The following is a 25,780-nucleotide window of genomic DNA, read 5'->3' as shown; positions in this document are numbered from 1 at the left end:
GTGGATACCTAGCAGATCACGAGTGGCGTCTCCAGTCGGAGGTGGCACACAGTCTCTTTCAGCAGTGGGGAGAACATTGGTTTGACTTGTTCGCCTTCTAAGAGAACGCGCAGTGTCAGCAGTACTGCGTGCTGGAGGTTTCAAGGCGGCTATCGCTTGGCGATTTTTTTTGTCACCAGTGGAGCTCAGGCCTGTTGTATGCCTTTCCGCCTATACCACTCCTGCCCAGGGTTCTGAAGATGACCAGGAGTGACCAGGCCCAAGTCATTCTTGTGGCTCCGTACTGGGCAAGGAGAGTCTGATATCCAAGCTTCTGAGAATGAGTATTGATCCTCCGATCAGTCTGCCCCTTCAGGAGGATCTTCTGGTGCAGCAGCAGGGGAGGGTTCTCCACCCGAACATGTCAACTCTGTGCCTCCATACGTGGAGATTGAGCAGCAACAGTTGATAGCTTTTGAACTTCCTCCCGAAGTCTGTAACATTATTCTGGCGGCCTGAGGTAATCAGGGTTCCCAAGGCCTACATGCTCCGAAGATAACCCACTTACATTCAAGAACTGTTGGCACGGAAACTGTAAAAGTCAAAGAACAAGTTTATTAAGACCCCATGGGGTGGTGGTACACTCATACAGCACCCTTCGGTAATGCAAGAGGTATCACACCGAACATCGGTGTGACCCTTTCTTTTATATGATTCTACAGGTAATAAAACGTACACGCGGCACAAAGTTGCAGAACATTATATACATATAAGGGCATATTTTGGAATACTGCCAGCTCATGGGAGGGTTTCAAACCCACTGGTCAGTTTGCGGCACATTCCTGAGGAGTGACTGGTCAGTGTGAACTGCGCATGTGTGGGCTTGACCAATACTAAAAATAGCCTGTTGCTGGGCAGACTCGAGTGGTCAATGGAACGGACAAAGGACTAAAGGGCACGCCGGCCACGAGGCCGCTCATGATCTAAGATGGCCGCCAACACATACAAAATGGCGTTTCTACGTATAGCTAATTTAAGCGGGAAACGTGTAGTAAAGCTAAGCGCTAACCCAGCCATCGTCAAAATACGACAGACGACCCTTTTAGCGTTTAGCTGAAGCTACCTCATAGTGGACATAATCAGGGTGTTCATCTTCTACATCAATTAGCATTATTTGTGTTACTTCTTTATGAAGCATCATTTTGTCATGAGCAAGAGCTCGTCTCGATGGTACACAAACTGACAAGCACATAGAACAAAAAACTGGGCCACACTGGATACATAAGCAAATGGAAAACAGAATTCCCACAATACCACATAGAATCGTTAACAGTTTCCATCCCCAGGTGGTGAGTGTTGACCAGAACCATCCTGACAGAGTCCAAGTACCATTATCTGGATGTATTTCAGCCGCTATCTTATGTAGTTTAGTGATAGCATCATATACAGATGGTGAATTATCAGGTATGTAAACGCAACAGCTACTTCCGATGATTCTACATTCCCCCCCCACGGTCAGCTAACACTACATCCAGAACCATCCGGTTCTGAAGTGCAACAATTCTAGAAATCTGTACTTCTTCAGTGATATTTCCAAGTGCAATTGCGGTATCATTAGCCACAGCCTCAACAACACGAGTTAGTCGTCGGATCTTTCGACTGTTCAAAGCTGCCCCAACGAAAGAGAACAAACCCAAATTGAAATCCACATATTGTTGCAAGGTAGTGTCCGTTTGATCGACATCGTCCAGAACAAGGGAACGTTTATCACGGTTTAAAACAAAGTCGTGATAGAGGATGTAGTTGTTGTGATACATTGGTGGGGCAATGAATACAGGCGGCAATACAAAAGACACATAGCAAGTGCCTGACCATCCCAAAGGAAGCTGATGATAACCCTTCGTTCCACAGATGAAGTAGGTATTTCGGGAGGTTACAAACGATATACCAGTAGGACTATCAAACGTGAGTGTGGTGTTACATTCACTTTTCCCAACAGAAATTACACCTTTATTACGGATACATAGGTCTGCTTTAGTAGCGATAACATTAATAACATGTGCATTCGATACATTGACATTTCGCTGGTTGCTATACATTCGTGAAGCAGACACATTGTCGGGGCGGTACTCCTCATATTCAAATCGAGTACCCTCAGCTTGTGGATACCCATCCCGATCATGATGACACAATTTATTCAAACGAAAAAGCACTCCCCCTTTTGTGGGCCATCTCAAAGTAAAGAGGAGAGTATAAAATGCATTACAGGATCCATTATGTGAAAATGGGAGAGGGATGAGTGGAGTACCCCCTTTCTTCTGATGCCCAGGCAACATCCCGCACACCCAGCAATTTGAAGTATTTGTCATATTGTGTGTATGATGTAAGATCTGAATAAAACTATTGTTCAGATAAGTCTGTCGGTGCCGTTCTTCATGATAAGGCAGGGTGAAATGGAAATGTTCAGATGGAGCCGGGGTAGTCGGCAGCAAATGTTCACGTGCAGGTACCACAAGTTCGACTACCCAGGCTATTACCGCAATCACTACAATAGTCAGGACAAAGAGAATGGCACCCAAGAGTCTCTTATCTCGTGCTGCTGATAATGCCATAGTTCTGAAAACCTTTGCTGAGTCTCAAATAGTTCGATTTAGTCACAAAGTTTCACATACACATGCGTGTATACCTAAAAGAAAGAAAAATGTGGTGCTGAACTCCGAGGTAGCCGTTGTTTTCTTCTCCGGGCCAAGACGGGTGTCGCTACACTGGCAGAACTGACCCCCCCCCCTTGGAATTCCCGGTTTCCGTTTCACAAACCTGGAGCGGTAACCAACCAGTCATTAAAAATACAAAAATCTTCTTATCGAGGACGCAAGTTATAGCGTTCTCGTCCGGCAACAGTGTGGTCCGGGAAGGCTCCCTCAACTTCGGCCGACGTCACAGCTGGGCTCTTTTCTTTCTCCAAGATCTCTTTGTAGTCAGTCAGCACAGCAGGAGTCACCAGATCCGGAGAGACACGACGGCAGTGTGTCGAATGCACCCACCGCTTCCTGTTGGTCACTCGTACAGCGGTTCGGGTTGCAAGGAGGACCTGTTCGGGACCCTTCCACCTGGGCTCCAAACTGCTTGCTCTCTCAAACGACCGAATCATGACGTGGTCCCCAGGACGGAGATCATGGCCTTCTCCAGTAGAGTTGTCAGGGAGCGCTTCTCGAACCTGTTGATGAATAGAGAGTAAATCATTTGTTAATCGTGCCAAATAATCATTCATCATAACACAAGGCACATCATGTATTAGTCGCGGCTTAGGCACCCCCCAAATGTTCATGGGGCGCCCAAACACCACCTCATAAGGCGTAAGGCCAGTTCGTGAATGGGGTACTGATCTAAGAGAGAGTAGCGCTAGCGGCAAAGCATCTGGCCACTTCAACGATGTAGACGCCACAATTTTGGCCAGTTTAAGTTTCAACGTAGCATTGTACCGCTCGACCAGGCCTGCTGACTGAGGGTGGAATACAGCGTGGAACTTCTGCTGAATCCCTAACCCCTTCAGTACATATTCCACAATTTTCCACACAAAATGAGGCCCATTATCGCTCCACAGAAATTTACAAACTCCAAAGCGAGGAAAGAATTCCTTAAGCAACACCTTAGCTGTTGACAAAGCCGTATTGTCTTTCGTGGGGAAGGCCTCAACCCATTTGCTAAAGGCACATACCACCACTAGGACGTACTTCAGGTTGTTGCAGCGCTCGAGTTGGATGTAATCCATTTGGAGTACCTCGAATGGCGCAGAAGGTGGAACGAACCCTCCTTTCGGAGTATGGGTCCCCTTTCCAGGATTGTGTTGTAAACAAACCAGGCAGGTCTGCACTACTCTCTTCGCAGTATTAGCAATCTCAGGATGTTCCCAAACTCGTGTTAAGAGCCGAGTGATTGCAAGAGCTCCGACATGCGCCAGTCCATGTGTCATCTGGACCATCGCCTGCAAGTAAGCCGCAGGCAATTTCCACTTCTCCATGTCTTTGCTTCTCCAACAACCCTCATCATCTAGTACCCCATCTGCTGCCCATGCCGCAAGTTCAGATTCAGTAGCTGATTTTTGAATATCCAATATTTCTGCTCTAGCATCACTCCATCGCTCAGCCTGCGATTGTATCACGTACATGGGGGAGCTAGTTCGGGACATAGCCGTTTGTCTTGCTATGCTGTCTGCAAAGGCATTTCCTTGACCCACTTTATCCGTGATCTTTTTGTGGGCACTGCATTTTACTATCGCTACTTTCTTTGGGCCTAGCAGCGCATTTAGGAGATCACGCACTAGTTCTCCGTGCATAATGTGCTCTCCGTGAGATGTCAAAAACCCACGTTCTCTCCAGAGTAGCCCGAAGTCATGTGCCACTCCGAAGGCGTACCGGCTGTCCGTGTATATGTTCACACATAAACCAGCACTCAGTTCGCAGGCTCTTGTTAAGGCTATCAGCTCTGCTGCCTGAGCCGACTTTTGTGGTATCCTAGCTGTTTCTACCACTGTCTTAAGTGTCGTGATCGCATAGGCTGCGGAAGTCGTACCATCTGGCAGCCTTAAACACAATCCATCAACCCACAGTTCCCCATCCACATCTGGAAGTGGGACATCCTGTAAGTCAACACGACCCTTTGTCTGTTCCTCGGTCAGGAAAACACAATCGTGATGTTTTTCTTCCTGACCCTCCTCGGCCGGATAGGGCAATAAAGTGGCAGGGTTCAAAGTAGCGCATCTTTTCAGTGTAATATGTGGCGCCAAAAGTGTCAGCTCATATCCTGTTAGCCGTGCACTCGTGAGGTATTGGGTCTTTGTTTGGTTTAGCAGGGCATCTACTGCGTGAGGAACTAACACCAACAGTTTGTGTGATAACACTATTCCCTCACTCTGTCGTATGGCCACTGCTGTTGCTGCTACCGCTCGAAAACACCCAGGCAACCCTCGTGCTACAGGATCCAGAATGGCAAAGAAGTATGCACATGGTCTCTGCTTATCCCCGTGTAATTGCACTAACACTGACAACGCGCACCCATCATTCTCATGCACGTACAATGTGAAAAGTTTCGTGTAGTCTGGTGTGCCTAACACGGGTGCGGAACAAAGGGCCTGCCTCAACTGTTCAAAAGCCTTCTGACATTCATCTGTCCACTCAAGGGGCATTGGTGTGGCTTTGGACAGTAACGCTAGCAACGGTTTTATGATATGTGAAAACCCCATAATCCATTGTCTGCAGAAGGACGTCAACCCTATGAAGGCACGTACATCTCTCTGCGTGCGGGGAACTGGTGTGTCTAAAATTGCTTGAATTCGATCAGATGTTAATGCACGCCCCTCCTTAGACAACAGATGACCGAGGTAGGTCACCTGAGGTCTACAGTATTGAAGCTTTTTCTTCGAAACCTTATGATTGTTCTGTGCCAAAAAGGAAAGCAACGCAAGTGTACTCTGTTCACATTGTGCATAAGAGTCAGCAGCAAGCAGAAGGTCATCCACGTACTGGATGAGAGCAACGCCAGACTGCAATTTAAAGGAATCCAACTGCCTTTTCAAAGCCTGGCTGTAGATGCTAGGGCTTTCAGTATATCCTTGGGGAACACGACAAAATCTATACGATTTATTATTTAGCGTAAAGCCAAACATGTATCTGCTATCAGGATGAACAGGGATGGAAAAGAACGCATTCTTTAAATCAATTACACTAAACGTGGTGGCCGTTGGTGGAACCAAGGTAAGCAAGGTCGTAATATCGGACACCACCGGGTATTGAGGAATGACAATTTTGTTGATCTCTCGCAAATCAATAATAAAGCGATAGACTTTGCCGTCAGTATCTCTCTTAAGGATCGGAAGAATAGGGCTGTTGCAAACATTATAAGGGACCTCCTCCACAACCCCTGCAGAAATCAAATCCTGAACAATATGTGTCAATGCAATTTCACCTTCTCTCGAAATCTTATATTGTGGCACTCGTGGTAGAGGGGCCCCCTCCTTAACAGTAATATGTATCGGTGGAATACGCATCTCTCCCACATCCGTATCTGAGGTCGCCCATAACGTATGCGGTAGAGAGGCCAAAGCTGAAATATCTGAGATGGCGTAAAACCTGTCGGGGTCAGGATAATTGTCATTCAGGATAACCCGCACTCCCTCAGGAGCGCATCGTATTGTTGCTCGAAAATATTTAAGCAGGTCAATACCCAGGATATTATCTGGGGTATGGGGTGATAACAAAAATTGACCAAAACTAAAGTATTTGTCAAGACATAGTGCAAGGGGCTTGGACAATGGGCTGGGGGAGGGTGTGCCATCAAACCCTACACATGTAATCATTTCGCCAGACAGGGGAGCCCTCGGAACCAAGTTTTTCGACAAAGCGCTACGTGTAGCTCCTGTGTCAACTAGAAATTGATCAGTAGAACCCAGAATACCCGCTGTTACATATGGACCCTGCTGATCTACCGGCACTTCAACTGATTCCTTACCCCATCCTACGCAGTCCTATGCATGCACATAATCCTGGTGTTCCACATTCTCTCCCTCCAAAATCTGATATTGATTCCGCCTATCAAACATATTTCGTTCATCCTGGCCACGGCCCCTCACCTCAACCTTTCCACGATCACTTCCGCCACCTCTCGCTCCCGTATAACCTCCTCTTGACCTTCCGCCTCCTCGACCACGCTGCTCACGGAGTACCGGACAATCTTCGGCCCAATGCCCAAACTCCTTACAATAAGCACACTGATCTTCCGCTATGTCCGTACGACCATACGACGTATTTCCTCCACCCCGTCTACCTCTATCATTCCCTCTACCCTGTGTTCCCCGAACCTGCGCCAACATCACCTTCGTTTTCAATTCCTTCGCCTTTTTCTCTACACTTTCTTTAGCCTCCAATTCCTGCCGCTCATAGTACTGAGCCATAGTTAACAAAGACGCTGGGGTCGCCGTGGCCCAGGAACTTTCACTCGACTTCAATCTTTTTGCAATCTCCGGTAGGAGATTAGCCACATACTTATCTACAAACAAATGCCGACCCTTATCGTCTGTCAAAGATTGACCACTGTAATCATGAAATGCCTCCTCAAAGCGTGTAAAGAAATCTGAGACCGTTTCATCGGGTTTCTGTTTGCACGACGTCAACATAGTCCAATCAATCTTTTTAGAGGGAACAAGCGTCTTTAATTTAATCAAGATAGCTGCCGGGAGATCTAGAATTAACTGACAAGGCTTACATGCTGGTTCCCTGTCTAAATCTGCAGCATTAATTTCTTTCCAGGTGCCCCCCAATGTCGTTTCATCATTATTTTTACGAATTTGTCTCCACATATCAGGTGGTAGAATTAGCCCAAAGAACAAATCTATATCCACAAGAGTCATCACACAAGACGAAATAGCCCCTTCCACCCCTTCATAAAATGCCGCCGGGTTTTTCCGAATGTCAGGTAAAGAGTTTTTCAATGCCATAACATCTGCTCTATTCCAAGGCGTATATACCCAGTTATATACAAAATACCCTTTCGCATCCTTTGACGATTTATCATCATCTGTACCTTCCCCTTTAGGTGGAACATACAAAGGCGCGGCTTCACGCATAGGCATAACATGTAATGCAAAACTCTTATCTGGACCCCGGAGAGAACACTCCTTAATCTGCCCATTATTTTCCGATTCGGACTCCTTTTGCCTCCTTTTCCGCTCCTCCCGCAATCCGGTTGTCTCGTCTCGCAGCTGGATCAGTTGCTTGAATAGGTCGTCAACATCTGCAAGATCAAATACACCTTTAACCAAATTCTCACGATACACTGACAACGATTTAGGTTCTAACATGTCTGAAAGTTCACGATACGCGGCAACCACTTCATCCGCCAAACTAGACAGAAAATACATTAATTCAAGATCTGACCACGCCCTCTTCTCCACAAGCAACTGATCCTGAGAAACACATTTCTTATTCACTTTACGAGCCCAACTACGTAAATGCGCGGACCTCTCCGTGGTAAACCTGAGAGCAGTTATACCCTTCTTTTCCGTCTTATCCTGCCCTTCATCACCCGAATCTTCAGCTGGAGCCGTTGGCGAAACATACGGAGGCGGTGACCGATCTAGCAATGAAAAATCATCAATTTCATTATTAAGGACAGGATAAAGCGGTCGACGAATAGGGAATTGACCCGTCGTTTGCAATTTATGTTCCCGTTCTTCCCTCTCTCTTTTCTCCTGAGCCTCTTTTTCCTCAAGCTGTAAAGCCTTATCCCGAGCAGCCTTACGCTGCTCTTTGTCCGCCAAGGCAATTTCACGTTTCATTCGCTCACGCACCGCTTTCTCCCACATTCGCACACAATCAAACATGTTTTGTCTAGACCTGCGTTGAAACAAACATTGCTCTACAAACTGTACTTTACGTAAATCGAACGACCCATGTAGAGGCCATTGCAATTCAGGATCGGCCTTTGTATACTTATGCCATAATTTGCTGTACATAATAGGGGGAAGGCCATGTTTAATATACATTTCGCGATTTGGTGTTCCCTCTGGGGGAGCCGGCTGTGATTCCGCTACCCTAATTCTGGTACCATTTCCAAGACAACACATCCCTCGAAGTGTGCTAAAAACAGGCATGTTCAAAAAGTATCACGAAAGCGTGACACCGTATAAAAAAGGCACTTACAGTACTTCACACAAATGTGCCGCTCAAAGGGAAAAACAAAGTTAGAGAAACATCTCTACATGCCTGCCTATGTGAAGTTCACTGCACATATAAGTTCAAAGTTCACAGATTCACAAATTCACAAATGTTAGCTAACTCAAATCAAAGTCATAGGTCACAATTCGGCAAGCGTCCAAGGACTACCTTACCGATCACAAATCATAGAACTCCAGTAAGCGTCCGCAGACTACCTTACCGATCACAAATCTTACCCAAAATCTCAAAGGTCCAGATTCCAACTGCCAAGGTCTTGTAAGCCAAATCAGCCAAACGGCACTTTCTCAGCAACGCAGACACTCAAAAAACTCAGTCGGAGACCGGCGCCACCTGGAAGGTCAGATCGGAAGGAAAGGAAGAAACACCGTGGCAGCCAAGACTCAGGTCACTCGTGGCAGCGCGCGTCCATGGCGAGTTTCCAAGCCTTCGTCACGACCTCTCCTCCGGGCATCCGAGTCGCCGATGAGTCCCTTCGTGGTCGCCAATTTGAGGTAATCAGGGTTCCCAAGGCCTACATGCTCCGAAGATAACCCACTTACATTCAAGAACTGTTGGCACGGAAACTGTAAAAGTCAAAGAACAAGTTTATTAAGACCCCATGGGGTGGTGGTACACTCATACAGCACCCTTCGGTAATGCAAGAGGTATCACACCGAACATCGGTGTGACCCTTTCTTTTATATGATTCTACAGGTAATAAAACGTACACGCGGCACAAAGTTGCAGAACATTATGTACATATAAGGGCATATTTTGGAATACTGCCAGCTCATTGGAGGGTTTCAAACCCACTGGTCAGTTTGCGGCACATTCCTGAGGAGTGACTGGTCAGTGTGAACTGCGCATGTGTGGGCTTGACCAATACTAAAAATAGCCTGTTGCTGGGCAGACTCGAGTGGTCAATGGAACGGACAAAGGACTAAAGGGCACGCCGGCCACGAGGCCGCTCATGATCTAAGATGGCCGCCAACACATACAAAATGGCGTTTCTACGTATAGCTAATTTAAGCGGGAAACGTGTAGCAAAGCTAAGCGCTAACCCAGCCATCGTCAAAATACGACAGGCCAAGCGGTATTATACTGTACAGAAAAGTCCATTAACCCTCTTTCTGCTTCTCTTTCTACTGTCCTTTTATTCATTCTAACCTCTGCCCAACAGGGCTCTGCCTTGGGACCTCTTAAGTGTTACAGTTCTGCTCTGGCTGCTTTTTTTGTGGCTGCCAGACCAGCCCTCTCTCCAAGACTCCTATTGTAAATAGATTTCTAAAAGGGCTGGCTCACTTATTTCCACCCACGCCCTTTATTATGCCACAGTGGGATCTTGAATAGGTCCATACTTATCTGACGTGTACTCCCTTTGAGCCATTGCACAATTGTTCCCTCTTGCTGTTGACCATCAAAACAGCCTTCTGAGTGGCGATTACTTCAGCCCAAAGGGTGAGTGAGTTGATGGTGTTATCTTGTTCGCCTCCTTAGCTTATGTCCTTTCCGGACAAGGTGGTGCTTCGCACCAGGGCATTCTTTTTGCCAAAAGTTGTGACCCCTTTCCATCTGGATCAGTCCATCACTTTGTCCACCTTCTTTGCTCCCTCGCATCCCTCTTAGGAAGAGGAGTGTCTGCACCGACTGAACGCAAAAAGAGTGTTGTTCTATCATGAACGCACAAAAGAGTTCCGGGTGATGACCAAACTCTTTTTGGGGTACGTGGGAGCAGAGAAAGAAAAGGCAGTGCTGAAAAAAAGAACCTCGCTGGGTCGTTCTCTGCATCAATATCTGTTATGCCTTTGCAAAGAAACAGCCCATTCCACCAGGGGAAAGACTGTGACTAAGGCCTTGGCTCTGGGTGTCCCAGTTCAAGACATTTATCGGGCGGCAACGTGGGCATCTTTTCACTGCACACTTTCGCAAAACATTACTGCCTGGATGGTCAAGTGCGCAGGGACGGACATTTTGCCTGTTCAGTCCTGCAAGACTTTTTAGTTTAGAGTGTGAGTCTGCAACCCACCACTGGGATGGCATGACTATGGTATCTCATTTAAACGTAAGGAATCTGCAGCTAGAAGTCTCTATCAGATGAACAAGTTACTTACCTTCGGTAACGCATTATCTGGTAGAGACTCTATCTAGCTGCAGAGTCCTTATAGCCCCACCCATGCCTCCTGCTTTGAAGGCTGATATTGTAGGACTAGGGCTGTTTCCCCTTTTCAGGGCCCTATTTTTGCACACGACTACGTCAATTACTTGGTGGCTCTACACTTCTGGTGTGGAAAAACGACGTTACACGGAGCCGAAGGGAGCCACCCGACGTCGCACCCAAGGGATATTGCTCAACAAAAGTTTCCGGATCTAGCCTGAAGCCTGGGAAATTCAGAGGTAAGGAATCTACAGCTAGATAGTCTCTACCTGATAATGTGTTACCGAAGGTAAGTAACTTGTTCGTTAAGTTGTGTGAGACCTGTACTCGGAATATGTCGGCTACGGATTGTCATTCCATCTGCATGTGGTGCCTGGGAGAGCACCACAACTCTGAGGAGTGCAATGCCTGTAAGTGGCTGAAGCCTAAGGCCTTGCAGGATAGGCAGAAGAAGTTGCTGACAGCGCTGCTCTCCCGATCAGAGTCCAAGCCACATCGATCTCCCTCCCACTCTGATGTTCCTGCCCAGGGCCGTTCCTGTGGGTGCCGCTTAACAAAGTCGCGAAATCCTGTCGAAAGGGATCGAGGTCATGATGGCCTTCGGCCTCAGCGCATCGTGGCATGGTTGCTGGTTCCTCCCGTTTCTTACCAGAGAATGGAGCACAAGAGTCAACCGTGAGCCTCCCTACTTATCCTGGAGTCGGGGCGAGTATGACCCAGACACAGGCATATTTTCATGCCCTGCAGGCCTTTTTTGAGTCCATGCCTCCCCTTGGAGCACCTTTGGGCTCCAAGGCGGTAGAGGGTACTCGGACTGTAAACACCCAGCGGGGTCACCCTCGGCGCAGGTCAAAGACCTCAACTTCATGCCTGGAGTCATTACGGCTTCGCTACACAGCCCGGTGCGGCATCCAGTAGTGACGCCGGTGGCATCTGATGAGGTGGATGCGACGCCGTCCCGACATCAGTCGACGCTGAAGGTGCAGCTCATAGCCACTGCGGTTCATATATCGTCTCCTTTGCATTCTGAAGACGGAGCTGTTTCCGCTGTTGTTTCTCCAGCATTGCAAGGTAACTCCGCTGACCCCAGTGACGTTAACTGCTTGGTTGGTCTTGTTCAGCCTCTTATAGGAGGTTCTAGGGCTGCATTGGGTGAGGATAGTAGTCTGAAACCCTCTCCTAGTTATGATCTGCTTTGGCGACGAAGGCTAGTGCAGCATTTGCTGAAATTCTAAAGAGAGTTCCTGAGGTCTTGAAATTACAGCTTCTTTCGGTGACTTTGTCATCTGATCCACTATTGGATCTGCTTCACTGGGGTGTCATAGGTGTTGAACCCTTACTACCTTATGAGGAATCTCTGTACGATATTCTCTTGGGAACTTGGGCAAGGCCGATGTCGGGGTTTCTGTTGATTGTGCCATTTCGCATCGCCAGTATCCTGCTCCAGACAACCCTGCTTGTCTTTCTTGACACCCTACTGCTAAGGGATTTGTCGTCCAAGCTGTTATGACTTCGTCAAATCTAGATGTTTCTCTTTTACTACATCCTGGTATAGAATCTAGGTGGTTAGGACTGTGTGGGCGGAATATCTTTGCGTCTGCTAGTTCGGCCTTGAGGTCATTAAACACATCTTGTGTCTTAGGAAGGGTTTAATTTGCTTTGTGGGACTCTGTCATCCATCTTCTTCCTTACCTTCCTGAAGGGATCTGGGCTGAACTCTTTCAGCCTGCGCAAGATGGCAGTGAGATGGCAAAGTTAAATATTAAGTCGGCAATGTACACCATTGATTCTATTGGCTGAGCTATAGCTCGATCTGTTGCTCTCGGTAGACACGCTTGGTTGCATGAGTCCAAATTCACTGATAATGTTCTGGAGAGCTTGAAAGACATGTACTTTGATGGTGTGTGTTTATTTGACAGCCATGCAAATTCAGCGATACAACGCCTCATGGCTTTTCAGGCATAGTTTGACCGTATCAAGTCTTTTGCTTATCTTTTATATAGCCATGGTCATGGAACTTTAGGTTGAAGGGTTTCAAACCTGCCTCTGCTGTTGTCTTTGTAGTGTTGAAGTATTGAGCGCTACATCTTTCTTACAGTGAGAGTGTGTGACTCCAGATTTGACTATTTTAATCTCTGGATTGTCTTTGCAGCCTTGTAGCTGGTTTATTCTTTTATTTGACTCTGATCAGTAGCTTAGTCTCGAGTGTTCGTACCCTTTCTTGGGTATACGTCTTACTATACATGGTGTATTGGTTGATATTGTATAGCTTTTTAGGTAGTACTACTTACGTAGTCTATTTGTTTGCCAATCATTTTTTTTCTCTGAGTACCCTGTTTTGTGTGGGTATCTCTCGGATATGCAGCCTAGTGCCTCTTTGGCTCCATTATATGCTCGTTTAAGGGCTATTCTTATGAGCTAATAGCTGTTCATTTCCACTTGTTCACCTTTTTTGGGGTTCTGTTATATTTACTCGCCCCTCTGGTTTTTCTTAGCAAGAGTGATCAGTGCAGTTTGTTTTCTCTTATTGAGCGGACTGCATATTTATTGGAAGTGCTTCAATTTTTAAAGAATTGTGCTGTTATATATTCAGAGTTCATGGTTGTATTCTTTGGAATACACAAGTTGGTGGCTTTCTCCTCTGTGGCAGGGTATCGGTAATTCCTATGTTTAAAGTTGGAACATTGCGATGTGAACTCTGTGTCTTAAGCTGTCTAAGAGGCAGTGTTTGAAACAAATAAGGCTGTTTTCAGTCATGCATTTCATGGTAGGAGTTTTTAGGCATGATGGAAAGCTGTTCTTGTGTTCTCCTACAAAGTTTTTGCATCTGTCTCAAGGTTAGATATTACCTGTCCCCTTGGGGTATGTATCTCATTTTCTCTGTGCTTAACAGTCCTTGAGAAATGATAGATGTTGCTTCTTGAAGAAGTGTAATATATCTTGAAAGCACTCCAACCCCCACTTGCAGATTCTTCACAAGCAATGGAGCATGGACTATCAATTGAGTTCTGGTAAAATATGGTTCGAGGCATGTGGGCTGCTGAATTCATATCTGTGCATAGATCGCCGCCTAGTGTTGGGTCCGGATGATTGCACATTGTTGTCCTGGAAGAGTCTTCGAAGTATCACGAGATAGGTGGCTCCTCCTCTGGACTACAGTGCGCATGGGCATCCTCTCCATCCTCAGATTGTTTTTTTCCGCCATTGGGTTCGGATGTACTTTCGTTACTCGGAGTTCGGAAATATATTTATAACTTTCTAAAGGCCAAAAGGCCTTAGGGGTGTCGGTATTGTATCTTCGATCGGTACCTACAACTTATTCCTGTTCTTTCTACTCAGGACGTCGAATCGGGCCGCGTGGCCTTCTCGACACCAGGGCCAATCGTCGATGGAACGAAGTCCTTTCAAGCGATGCCCCAACTGTAACTCTAAATACCCACACATTGATAAACACCCAGTCTATATTAAGTGTTTATCTCCTGAACACAACGAACCCGACTGCTTAGCTTGTGGTCAATTTAGGTCAAAAAAGACACTTCGGGTTCGACGTGTGGCGCGACAGACGATGCAGAGGTCAGCGCCCGAGCCAGAGAACATCTTTGAAGACGACGAAGAGGTCGTCGACCCTGAGGAGTCGATCAGCAGTCGGAGCAGGGGTCTGAACACGACTCCAACTACTGCGTCGATGACGAGGAAGACATCATCAAGGTAGGGGATGACGAACCAGGCATAGGAGCCTTCGAGGACGACTCCGGCGAGGACACTGGGCCGACCGGGAGTACGGAGCCCAATATATTCGCAGGTTCAGATCCAGAGGCTCAGGTCGAGGCATCGCCGGAAGGCCTTAGCCAAGATCAGAACGACGATTCGATAGCCTCGCAGTTGAGCCCGGCTACGAATATATTACAAGAGACATCGGTACGACATTTCCAAAATCTGGAGAAACCGAAACCGAAAGTGATAGCTACCAAACAGAAACCTAAACTGATCGACATCCCATTCTTCGGACCGAGAATGGCGGATCCGTCGAAGCCGGCCAAGCAAAAACAGGTCGTAGACCCATCGAGGTCGCTTGCAAAGGTTGTCGAGGCCAGAGCTACTACTTCCACGTCCGCGATTAAGCGGAAGGCAGTCGACCCGACGACATCAACGTCGACGCCTGGCAACACTAAAAAGGGACTCGAACGGACAATGGTTGTCGATCCATAGTTGCGCGTCGAACAACTGAAGCAAGTGCACACAAAGACACTTATACTAAAATCGAGACTCGAGCCGAAGAGCTCCGTCGAACCGAGGGACAAAAGCATTGCTCCGAAGCAACATGCTCCAAAGTCGACACCGGGCCACAGAATGGTTATCGAACAACCAAAAACAGTCTGATCGAAAACCACGGCTCCAAAAAAGATCATACAGGCTACTAAAACGGTCCAACAACCTCTCGAACTGATAAAATTCGGACTTCCTCCGCATGTCAAGCCAAGGGTGGTCGAAAAAGATAGCGGATTCGAACAGACCCAGCCAAAGACGCTGAGAATGGGGAAAAAGCTACAGTAACAGAGGAACAGGATCCCTCTGCTGAAGAACAGTCTAAACTGTATGTCGACCCAGACACTGGGAGGGTTACTCTGTTAAAGAGGAAAATCAGGCCTGAAACTACCGTTGAGTTCTACAAGATACCTCTAAAGAGGAAAAGAGACACTTCAACATCTCCAGTTCTCTTTGAAACTATCACACCATATGTACAGGAAACATATATGTACTAGCCCACACGCACAAATGACTATGGGGAGTATGAGGACAATGACCAATACAATTATCCAACGGATATTGACCAGGACACACAAAGTCAGCCATGGACTGACCCTGTGGATCCTGGAGATTCTCAAAAAATTCCAGACAACTCTGCATACCCTGTAAAAACATTGCCTACAGAGGACACAGTTGCCTTCAACGCACTGATAGAAAGGGCAGCATATAATCACCATGTGGAGATGCACGCAGATCCCATTGATGAAGACTTCCTCTTTGAAACTTTCAGCACCTCTGAGAAAAACGTCAAAACATTGCCAATGCTGAAAGGGGTGCTTAAACATGCAGGGTACATATTTAAAGACACAACCAGGGCACGGGTCATTAACCCTAGGATAGAGCGAAAATATAGACCGGCCCCGGTTGACCCTACATATATTAAGGGACAACTTCCTTTGGACTCTCTAGTTGTCTCCAATGCACGTAAACGTGCTAATTCTCAAACATCTGGCGAGGCTCCAACTCCAGACAAAGAGTCCAAAATTCTGGAGGCATCAGGAAAAAGGGTGGCTGCTCAAGCAGCTAACATCTGGAGAATTGCAAACATGCAAGCCCTGTTAGCTAGGTATGACAGGGCGCACTACGACACACTGAAACAAATCTTTCAACACCTACCTGACCTTTATAAGGAACAGGCAGAATTCCTGATACAAGAGGGCAAGCTCATATCTAATGCATCCATAAAATGTGCCTTAGATGCAGCAGACACAGCAGCCAGGGCTATCAACACCAGCGTCATGCTCAGACGACATGCGTGGCTACGCATCTCCGGGTTTAAAAATGAAGTTCAAACCACTTTACTTAATCAACCCGTTAACCCTGACTATTTATTCGGTCCTGATGTGGACACCATACTGGACAAAATGAAAAAGGACACTGAGACAGCCAAGTCTATGGGTGCCCTGCAGTCACAGCAATATAGAGGCGGTTCCTTTCGTCGCTCCGGCAACAGAGGAGCTCTTAGAGGAGCCTCAACACAGCAAACCTCTTATACTAAAAGCAACACGCAAAACACCTACAACAAGATCAGTAGAGGTGGATACCGTGGCAATAGCACCAAGGGTAGAGGACGAGGAATAACAGCTCCAGATCCTCCACCAACACCAAACAGTGACTTCTTGTCACTGCCCCCAGACCATGTAACACCGGTCGGGGGAAGACTACATCAGTTCCTGCCAGTCTGGGAGACCATAACTACAGACAGGTGGGTGAGGCAAATTATACAACATGGATATTGCCTAGAGTTAATGTCCACACCACCCAACATACCCCCAAGACAACGTCCTATGTCCGCAGAACACCTACACTTATTGCAGCAGGAAGTCATCCGCATGCTACAAAAGGGGGCCATAGAACTAGTACCCTTAGAACACCAAGGTACAGGGGTGTACTCTCTGTACTTTCTAATCCCCAAAAAGGACGGGTCTCTCAGACCGATTTTAGACCTCAGGCCCCTAAACCAATACATCTTATCAGAGCATTTCCATATGATCACTCTGCAGCAGGTGTTGCCTCTGTTGCGTCAAGGAGACTTCCTCGCAACATTGGACCTCAAAGACGCATATTTCCATATACCTATACACCCAGCACACAGGAAATATCTCAGGTTCACAATGCTAAACCAGCACTATCAATTCAAGGTCCTCCCTTTTGGGGTAACAGCCCCAAGGGTGTTCACCAAGTGCCTGGCAACAGTAGCTGCACACCTCAGAAGACAGCATAAGCATGTCTATCCATATCTGGACGACTGGCTAATACAAGCACAGTCAGCCCAGCAGTGTGCCAGCCACATGTCGTGCACTATTCACCTCCTGCACGATCTAGGTTTCTCGCTGAACTACAACAAATCCCATCTCGAGCCTGCCCACGTCCAGCAGTATCTGGGAGCAACAATAGACACTCTGGCAGCAAAAGCACAACCGAATCCTGCCAGAATAAGCAGCATCCAAACGCTCATCCAGAAGTTCAGGCCGCAACACTCGCTCCCAGCCCGAGTGTTTATGCAACTGATTGGCATGATGGCCTCGTGCCTCTTCATAGTCCCTCATGCGAGACTTCACATGCGTCCGCTGCAAGAGTGCCTAGCACGGCAGTGGAACCAGGCTCAGGGACAATTAAACGACCTAGTGTTGGTGACCAGTCGTGCATACAACTCTCTGCATTGGTGGAAACCACAAAACCTTTGCAAGGGACGACTGTTCCAGGAGCCTGTACCACAAATTGTGCTGACAACGGACGTATCCCTGATAGGGTGGGGAGCCCATGTTCTCCACCACACAGTACAGGGCCTATGGACCACGCAGCAGAGAAAACTGCACATCAACCTGCTAGAGCTGATGGCAATTTTCATGGCAATGAAAGCTTTCAAAGTACATCTCTGCAACAAGACCGTGTTGATCCGGACGGACAACATAACTGCGATGTACTTCCTACAGAATCAGGGAGGAGCACACTCTCCACAGCTGTCGCATCTGGCACAACAAGTGTGGAAGTGGGCCATCCAGAGAAACATTTTTCTCCTGGCGGAACACCTCCCAGGCAAGGACAATCAGATAGCGGATCTGCTCAGCAGACACAGCCAGCAAATGCACGAGTGGAAGATTCACCCCTCGGTGCTTCAACCATACTTCCAACAGTGGGGACAGCCAGAAATAGACCTGCTCGCCTAAAAAGAAAACGCAAAATGCCGGTCCATCGCCGCAAGGTTCCCACACCCGCAGTCTCAGGGGAATGCGATATGGATGAACTGGTCAGACAGATTTGCATACGCTTTTCCACCAGCTCCGTTGATACCGCTAGTGGCACGCAAGCTGCGCCAGCATTCCATGACGCTAATCCTAGTTGCTCCAATATGGGCGAGGCAACCGTGGTACACCACGTTCCTAGAACTTTCCGTGGTGCCCCATCAAAGACTACGTCTAACACCCAGCCTCTTAACGCAGAGCCAGGGAGACATTCAGCACCCAGATCCGTAGTAGCTGAACCTTGCAATCTGGCTCCTGAGGTCTTAGAGTTCGGCTACCAAAAACTTACCTCCTGACTGTATGAACATCATCAAGGAGGCAAGAAAGCCTACAACAAGAGCATGCTATGCGTCAAAGTGGAAACGTTTTGTCATTTATTGTAACAACGACAACATAAACTCACTGGACGCGTCCATTCCAAATATCATATGCTATCTTTTGCACTTACACCGCTGCAATCTAGCCTATACGTCCAAACGGATACACCTAGCAGCCATAACTGCTTACCTTCAGATCAGACAGCACCTTTCGCTGTTCAGAGTGCCCGCAATCAAGGCGTTCATGGAGGGCCTCAAACTAGTGATTCCACCAAGACACCCTCCTTCCCCTGTCTGGAACCTAAACGTCATGTTAACCAGACTAATGGGACCACCTTTTGAGCCATTGCACTCCTGTGAGATACAATTCTTAACATGGAAGGTGGCTTTTCTCGTAGCCATCACTTTGCTTAGAAGAGTTAGTGAGCTGCAAGCCCTAACTATTCAAGAGCCATTCATTCAAATTCACGCAAATAGGGTCGTGCTTCGGACAAACCCTAAATTCATGCCTAAAGTGGTATCACAATTCCACATAAATCAAACAATAGAACTGCCAGTGTTCTTCCCAAACCCACAATCAGTACCTGAAAGAGCCCTGCACACTCTGGATGTGAAAAGAGCTCTGCTATATCTCTCTTTGCTACAATGTTGCCCAGTGTAACCCAAAGTGTCTGAGCAACATTACAATCAGACGGTTCCCACACATTCAACAGACAGCGGCGTGCTTCGGGAAGTAGTGGGATCCCCGTGACACGACTCATAACATCATGCACTCTGGACCAGTACGCTGCAATCATCGGGCATTCCCACAGAATATGAAGGAAGGTACCATCCATCCCACACCCACGCCTGCATCGTCCATCCGAAACCAAACCCATCCGCACCAGACGCACCCCAGTCAGATACACACGGTGGAGGATCTTCAACTGGACGAAGCGGAGCCGTGCCGGGATAGCCACCTCCTTAGGGGAGGACACAGCTGACTGCCAGTCCTCGTCGTCTAATTCGAGTCCGTCAGCAGTCCAGGCAGCACGGAGCTTCTCAAGCTGGTCAGCCCTGTTATTAATAAGCTTTTTGTAGATTAAGGAGACGGTACTATCCGGGACGTGGCCATCCAGGACTCGATCTTCCAGGGGGGAGGACTGCGGTATATCGGAACCAGGTGGAAAGACGGAGGACAATGCGTGTCTCACCTGCATGTACCGGAAGTGCTCTCTATCATCGAGCCGGTATTCCAGTTTCAAGGACTCAAAGGACTTAACTGCGCCCCGTGCCCACAGGTCCTCCACCGTGCTGATCCCAATCATGTCCCATTTCTCAAACCCTTTCGTCTTCCACAGGTTGCCTAACCGTTCCGAATCATACAGAGGCGTCTTACGCGTCAGCCTACCACTCCAGCCCGTGGCCACGGTAGCATCTCTCCATGCCCGCACTGCACATTTCGTCGGGCCCGTAAGGAGTCGAAAGGGTGCCTTTGAATACAGGGCCCTATTAAAATTGCCACCAGGTAACAGTAGTTTATCCAAGGCAAAGGCGGGAGCAGGCTCCGGAGCATAGGTCGCATGATTGATGGCACTCAGATGTGAGGCCCAGTAATACCGTCTAATATCCGGCAAAGCAATACCCCCGTCATACCAGGAGAGCGTAAGTTTGGACAAGGAAATGCGGGCACGGCCATCCCAAATAAGTTGTCGCTGTAGACTCTCGACTTCACGGAAATAGCGAGCCGGAACTGGGTCGAAGAAATTTTGCAGGGCGTAGAGAAATCGGGGGAGCGACATCATTTTAAAGAGTGCCGCCCGGCCCAATGGAGATAGAGGCAAATCGCGCCAACGTCGAACATCTTGCTTCAGTCTACGGAGCGGAGCGTACAAATTCCGCTCGTAGCGGACAGAGGAGGTCATGGATACATAGATCCCCAAATACTTAAAACCGTCGGCAGCTACCAGAATGGGAAACCTGCGGGGGAGAGGCGGCAACGTACCAGCTATGACGTAGACACAGGACTTAGTCCAGTTAATGACAAGTCCCGAATTCTTACCGAAAGACGTGAGAACGTCGAAAAGAACATTGAGCGACTTCTGAGGGGAGGTAAGATAAAGGAGGATATCATCCGCGTACAAGGAGACACGATCCTCGAGGTCTGGGGACCATCGGATCCCTTTGATAGAAGGTTCCCACCTGAGCCATGCGGCAAGGGGTTCGAGCGCCAATGCGAAAAGGAGCGGGGAGAGCGGACAGCCCTGACGCGTGCCACGGCCTAAAGGGAAGGGGTCCGAACACCTACCATTCACCGCGACCTGAGCAAGCGGCCGTTCGTAAAGAAGCTTGACCCATGCGATGAAATTAGGGCCAAAGCCGAATTTAGCGAGGACCGCCCATAGGTAGGGCCATTCGATAGTGTCAAATGCCATTGTGGCGTCCAGGGAAGCGACCACTGCCGGCTCGTCAAGGATTGGAGCTCTCGCGAGAACGCTGTGGAGTCTACGCAGATTGAGGGCAGTGTTCCTATGGGGGATAAAACCGGATTGATCCGGATGAACCAGGTCGCACACGACCTTAATCAACCGATTTGCAAGTACCTTAGCAAGGATCTTGGGTTCCGCGTTGAGGAGGGAAATGGGGCGGTACGAGGCGCAGTGGTCACGAGGTTTGCCGTCCTTATAAATGACGACTATGGTAGCGAGGCGCTGCTCAAGGGGGAGGCACCCAGCCTCAACCGCCTCGAGAAGCATGAGACGCAGGTGGGCGGCCATTTTGTCGGGACAAAGTTTGTAGAGTTCAATGGGGAGTCCATTAGGGCCCATCGCCTTTCCCGAGCGAAGGGATCGGATTGCGAGGGCAATCTCATCAACAGTAAGAGGGGCCTCCAATGCAAGGCAGTCCTCATCCGGCACAGTGGGCAGGGCGATATCGCGAAGCAGCAGCCTGGAATCGGCCTCATCACGATCGCTAACAGGCGCGTAAACCGTTCGGAAGTGGTCCACGAAGCATTCAACAATTTCACCCGGATCAGTAACACTAACACCAGATTCACGAACAATGGCAGGGACAACACGATTCGCACGTTCAGTCTTATCCAGCCACGCTAGGAGCTTGCTAGCCTTGTCACCCACGTCATACAGTCGGCCTAGTTGATTCGCCCGCATCAATTTAGCAGCATCCGTGACACAGGCTTTATAGTCTGCCTGCTTCAATTCCAAAGTGTGTAACAGTGCAGGCGTGTCATTCCCACCCAGCTCACTTTCAAGCGCTGTAAGTTCAGTTTCAAGAGCCACAACAGCCTCCCTCTTGACCCTACGCTCTGCAGCAATAAATGATAGGGCGGAACCCCTAATAACCGTGGGGGAAGTGACCGAGCCCACATTCTCAGAGAAGTAGCAATCTATTGCCTTAACCAAATCCGAGCGGAGCCGGGGGTTTCGGAAATGCCAGGGCGGAATCGGGGGGACCCTGTTGCCAAGTAGACCGCCCACAGAAATCGTAATCAGCAAGGGGGAGTGGTCAGAGATACCCCGGGGAAGATGTCTTATCTCCCGAACAGTGGACAGAGTGGAAGCTAACATAAGAAAATAGTCGATACGGGAGAGGCTACCATGTGCACCAGAGTGGAAAGTGTATTGCTGGAGTGTGGGGTGTAGTGAGCGCCAGACATCTACCAAGCCAAAAGTATCAGTCATCTCACTGAGCCACAATTGGGACTGCAACAATACCCTAGGGGGAAACCGATCACATTCACCGGACATTACAGAATTAAAGTCCCCACCCAAGATCAACAAGCCGTCCGGGAGCCCAAGGAGAGTTCTGCCAAGATCAGCATAGGTGGTAGCCTGCAGTCCCGGGGGAATATATACAACAACAAACACGATCTGTTTACCCTCCCACCTACCAGAAACAGCAGCATACCGCCCACGGTCATCAAGGATAACCTCGTCAATGGCAAGAGCAAGGGAAGACTTCACCATGATACCCACTCCCCGAGAACCTGAAGTGAAACCAGCGTGTGCAACCAGGCGATAACCCCGGCGGTCTAAGGCCTTGCACGCATTTCCAATCAAGTGGGTCTCCTGAAGGAATACAACATCAGGGGTGTGGCGCCTCAAGAATTGCAGTACAATGCCCCGCTTAATCCTATCACCCAACCCGTTTACGTTCCAAGAACGAACCCGCATTTCACCCCCCCCCATTATGGCCAAGACATTCCACCCCCACCCACCAGCAGAGCCCACAGTTGAGAGTCAGTACAAAATGTGAAATACCATGAAAACCGAGACAGAACATACTAAACAAAACACAACCAAGTCCCCAGAAACCAACCCCAAAACCAAAACCCGTTACAACACCCCCCTCCCTGCACCCCTGCTGACTAAAAAGCCACCCCCAACTGCAGTGTGCCTGTCGCCCCATATTTCTACACAAAGAACCCCCCGAGGAGGAAGGGAGAAATCACCCGTTCCCGCACCGTCACGGGCGATAACATAAAACACGAAATTAATTTAAACAGTACGTTGCATAGTCTCAATCAGAACCTCTGGGGCCCCAATTACTCCTGGGCCGTTGCACCACCTTCCGCTCCACCAGGGCCTCCGCATCCAAAGTCCTCTGACGGCAACGAGTCCAACCAGTCAGCAACACGTTCAGGCTGATCGAAAAAGTAGGCTCGTTCTCGAAATTCGACCCGTAGCCGGGCCAGAAACAGCATGGCGTATTTCAGTCCCCGATCTCTCAAGCGACGCTTCACTCCAAGGAACCCCGATCTTTGTCGCTGCACTTGAGGCGTGAAATCGGGATATATGGAAACAGAGTTATTGTCGTATTTCAAAGGGCCGTACTTACGGGCGGCCTGGAGGATAGCGTCTCTGTCTCGGTAGTGAAAAAGTCTCGCAATAATAGGCCTCGGTGGGTTCCCTGGCTTCACTTGCCCTCCTGGAAAACGATAGGCGCGCTCCACGGCAAAGAACTTGCTGAGTCCCGCCGGAGCCAATTGAGCAACAATAAGTTCCTCGACCAACAGGTCGGTCGATACAGCACCATCACATTCCGGCACTCCGACCAGGCGTATGTTATTCCGCCTGGCCCTGTTGTCATAGTCCTCCATCCGCTTGAGCAGTAGATCGTGCGAGGCACGCAGATTGCCAATCTCAGATTGCGCCTCAGCCATGTCCGTCACCAGACTCGATGCTTTAAGATCCAGAGCCTTCACTCGCTCATTTGTTTTGGCTAAGTCGGCCCGAATAAGAGTTACATCCACAGCCACTGTGTCTATTTTGGACACTACGGCTTCAAATTGATGACTCATATCGGCCTTAAGTCCAGTGATGGCAGCCAAAAGATCTTGGAGTGATACCTCCGACGAAGATGGCATGTCTGTTTGAGGTCCTTCAGCACCAACGCTTGTGACCCCGGGGGAGCCCCGCGGCAGTGTGTAGCGTTCGATCATGTTGGACTGGACCGATCCCCCCCGGGTCGCAGCCTTCCGACGTTTTTCGGCCTCCGCTTTGGTTGCCATCTCACGCTCGATGTTGGCCGGATAGCCAGGAGAAGGAGCGAAAAGGAGGAAAAGTCTCGAAACTCCGACGTGCCAGAGAAATGGGAGTATCGCAACCTCCGTGCCAGTCCTACAGCGGGAAGTGCAGGCTATGAGGGCAACAGGCGAAGGGAGAGTAGGAGGAGACAAGAACAAAGAGATGGAAACCGAAAGTGAAAGCAGTACACCTCCGGTGGGCCAGTTGCCAGTCAGCCGTTGTTGTTCAACTTCAGGTCGGCCACAGTGGGTAGCCGAGTCCCCGGTCTCGCCCGTGGGCAGGCCAAAGAATTGCAGATGTCAGAAAGATGGTCCCCAGGGTCCGTTTTCGACCAAAAAAGGATCTTTAGCATCAGTGAAGACAGCGCTTCAATAGCCCGTCGAAATGACCAGGATAGGTGAAGGATAAATAAAGAAGGACGGCGCGGGTCTCGGGAGCTCTCTGCTCACGCGACCATCTTGGATGCCCGCGTAGCTCCTCCCTATCAAGATTTTTTTAAACCTGTTCCAAGCAGAGCAAGCTGCTTAAAGTCAATATGACACGGCCAGCGCTGACTGCAACATAGCACTGTTTTCCTTGACTTTAAGCCAGAAATAGCCAACCTTGTTAAGTGGAGCCTAGAGTCAGCGTGCGTGCGCTGCTCTGCGAGAATTGCTGTACTGGTGTATGGAATCGAAGCCCCACCCACTCTCCGCCCATGTTTATCATTGGCTTGTATCATTGTCCTTTGTAAATGAGGGCTTCTGATTCGCTCATCGGCTCGTTAGTCCCTCCTTGTCTTCATTTCTACCCTCCCATGGTGACGCCCTTTTACTTCGCTTCTTACACGGTGCGTGTCCTGAAGTCTGTGAGCATGACTTCCTTTCATGAGTTTCTCTGAGGTCAGGCACGACGTGCTTTGCTTACATTCAGCCAGCCAAGCACGCTTTCTCTTCTGAAGCAGCCGGGACAATGGGACACTTCTTTCCAATGCGAGACCTAATGCATTGCAAAAAAATGTTTTTATATCTATAAAATTGTTTCTTTTGTCTGCTCTTAAGCATCCCGTTGGAAGTCAAAGCTCTTCGGCTTCATTTACGTCTCTACTCCTCTCATTTACGTCTCTACTCCTCTCATTTACGTCTCTGCTCCTCTCATTTACGTCTCTGCTCCTCTCATTTACGTCTCTACTCCTCTCATTTACGTCTCTGCTCCTCTCATTTACGTCTCTACTCCTCTCATTTGCGTCTCTACTCCTCTCATTTGCGTCTCTACTCCTCTCATTTACGTCTCTGCTCCTCTCATTTACGTGTCTACTCCTCTCATTTACGTCTCTGCTCCTCTCATTTACGTCTCTGCTCCTCTCATTTACGTCTCTGCTCCTCTCATTTACGTCTCTGCTCCTCTCATTTACGTCTCTGCTCCTCTCATTTACGTCTCTACTCCTCTCATTTACGTCTCTGCTCCTCTCATTTACGTCTCTGCTCCTCTCATTTACGTCTCTGCTCCTCTCATTTACGTCTCTACTCCTCTCATTTACGTCTCTGCTCCTCTCATTTAC

At 48.6% G+C, this 25,780-nt stretch overlaps 1 protein-coding gene across 1 annotated transcript in view; it reads left to right on the top strand.

Moving 5' to 3' along the window:
- Nucleotides 1-25,780, top strand: part of MIPOL1 (mirror-image polydactyly 1) — a 561,381-nt gene that overhangs the window by 260,949 nt on the left and 274,652 nt on the right. The window lies entirely within an intron of this gene.

This window comes from Lissotriton vulgaris, chromosome 9 (genome assembly GCF_964263255.1).
Source record: "Lissotriton vulgaris chromosome 9, aLisVul1.2, whole genome shotgun sequence".
NCBI lineage: Eukaryota > Metazoa > Chordata > Amphibia > Caudata > Salamandridae > Lissotriton > Lissotriton vulgaris.
This window is presented reverse-complemented; position numbering and strand designations above follow the sequence as displayed.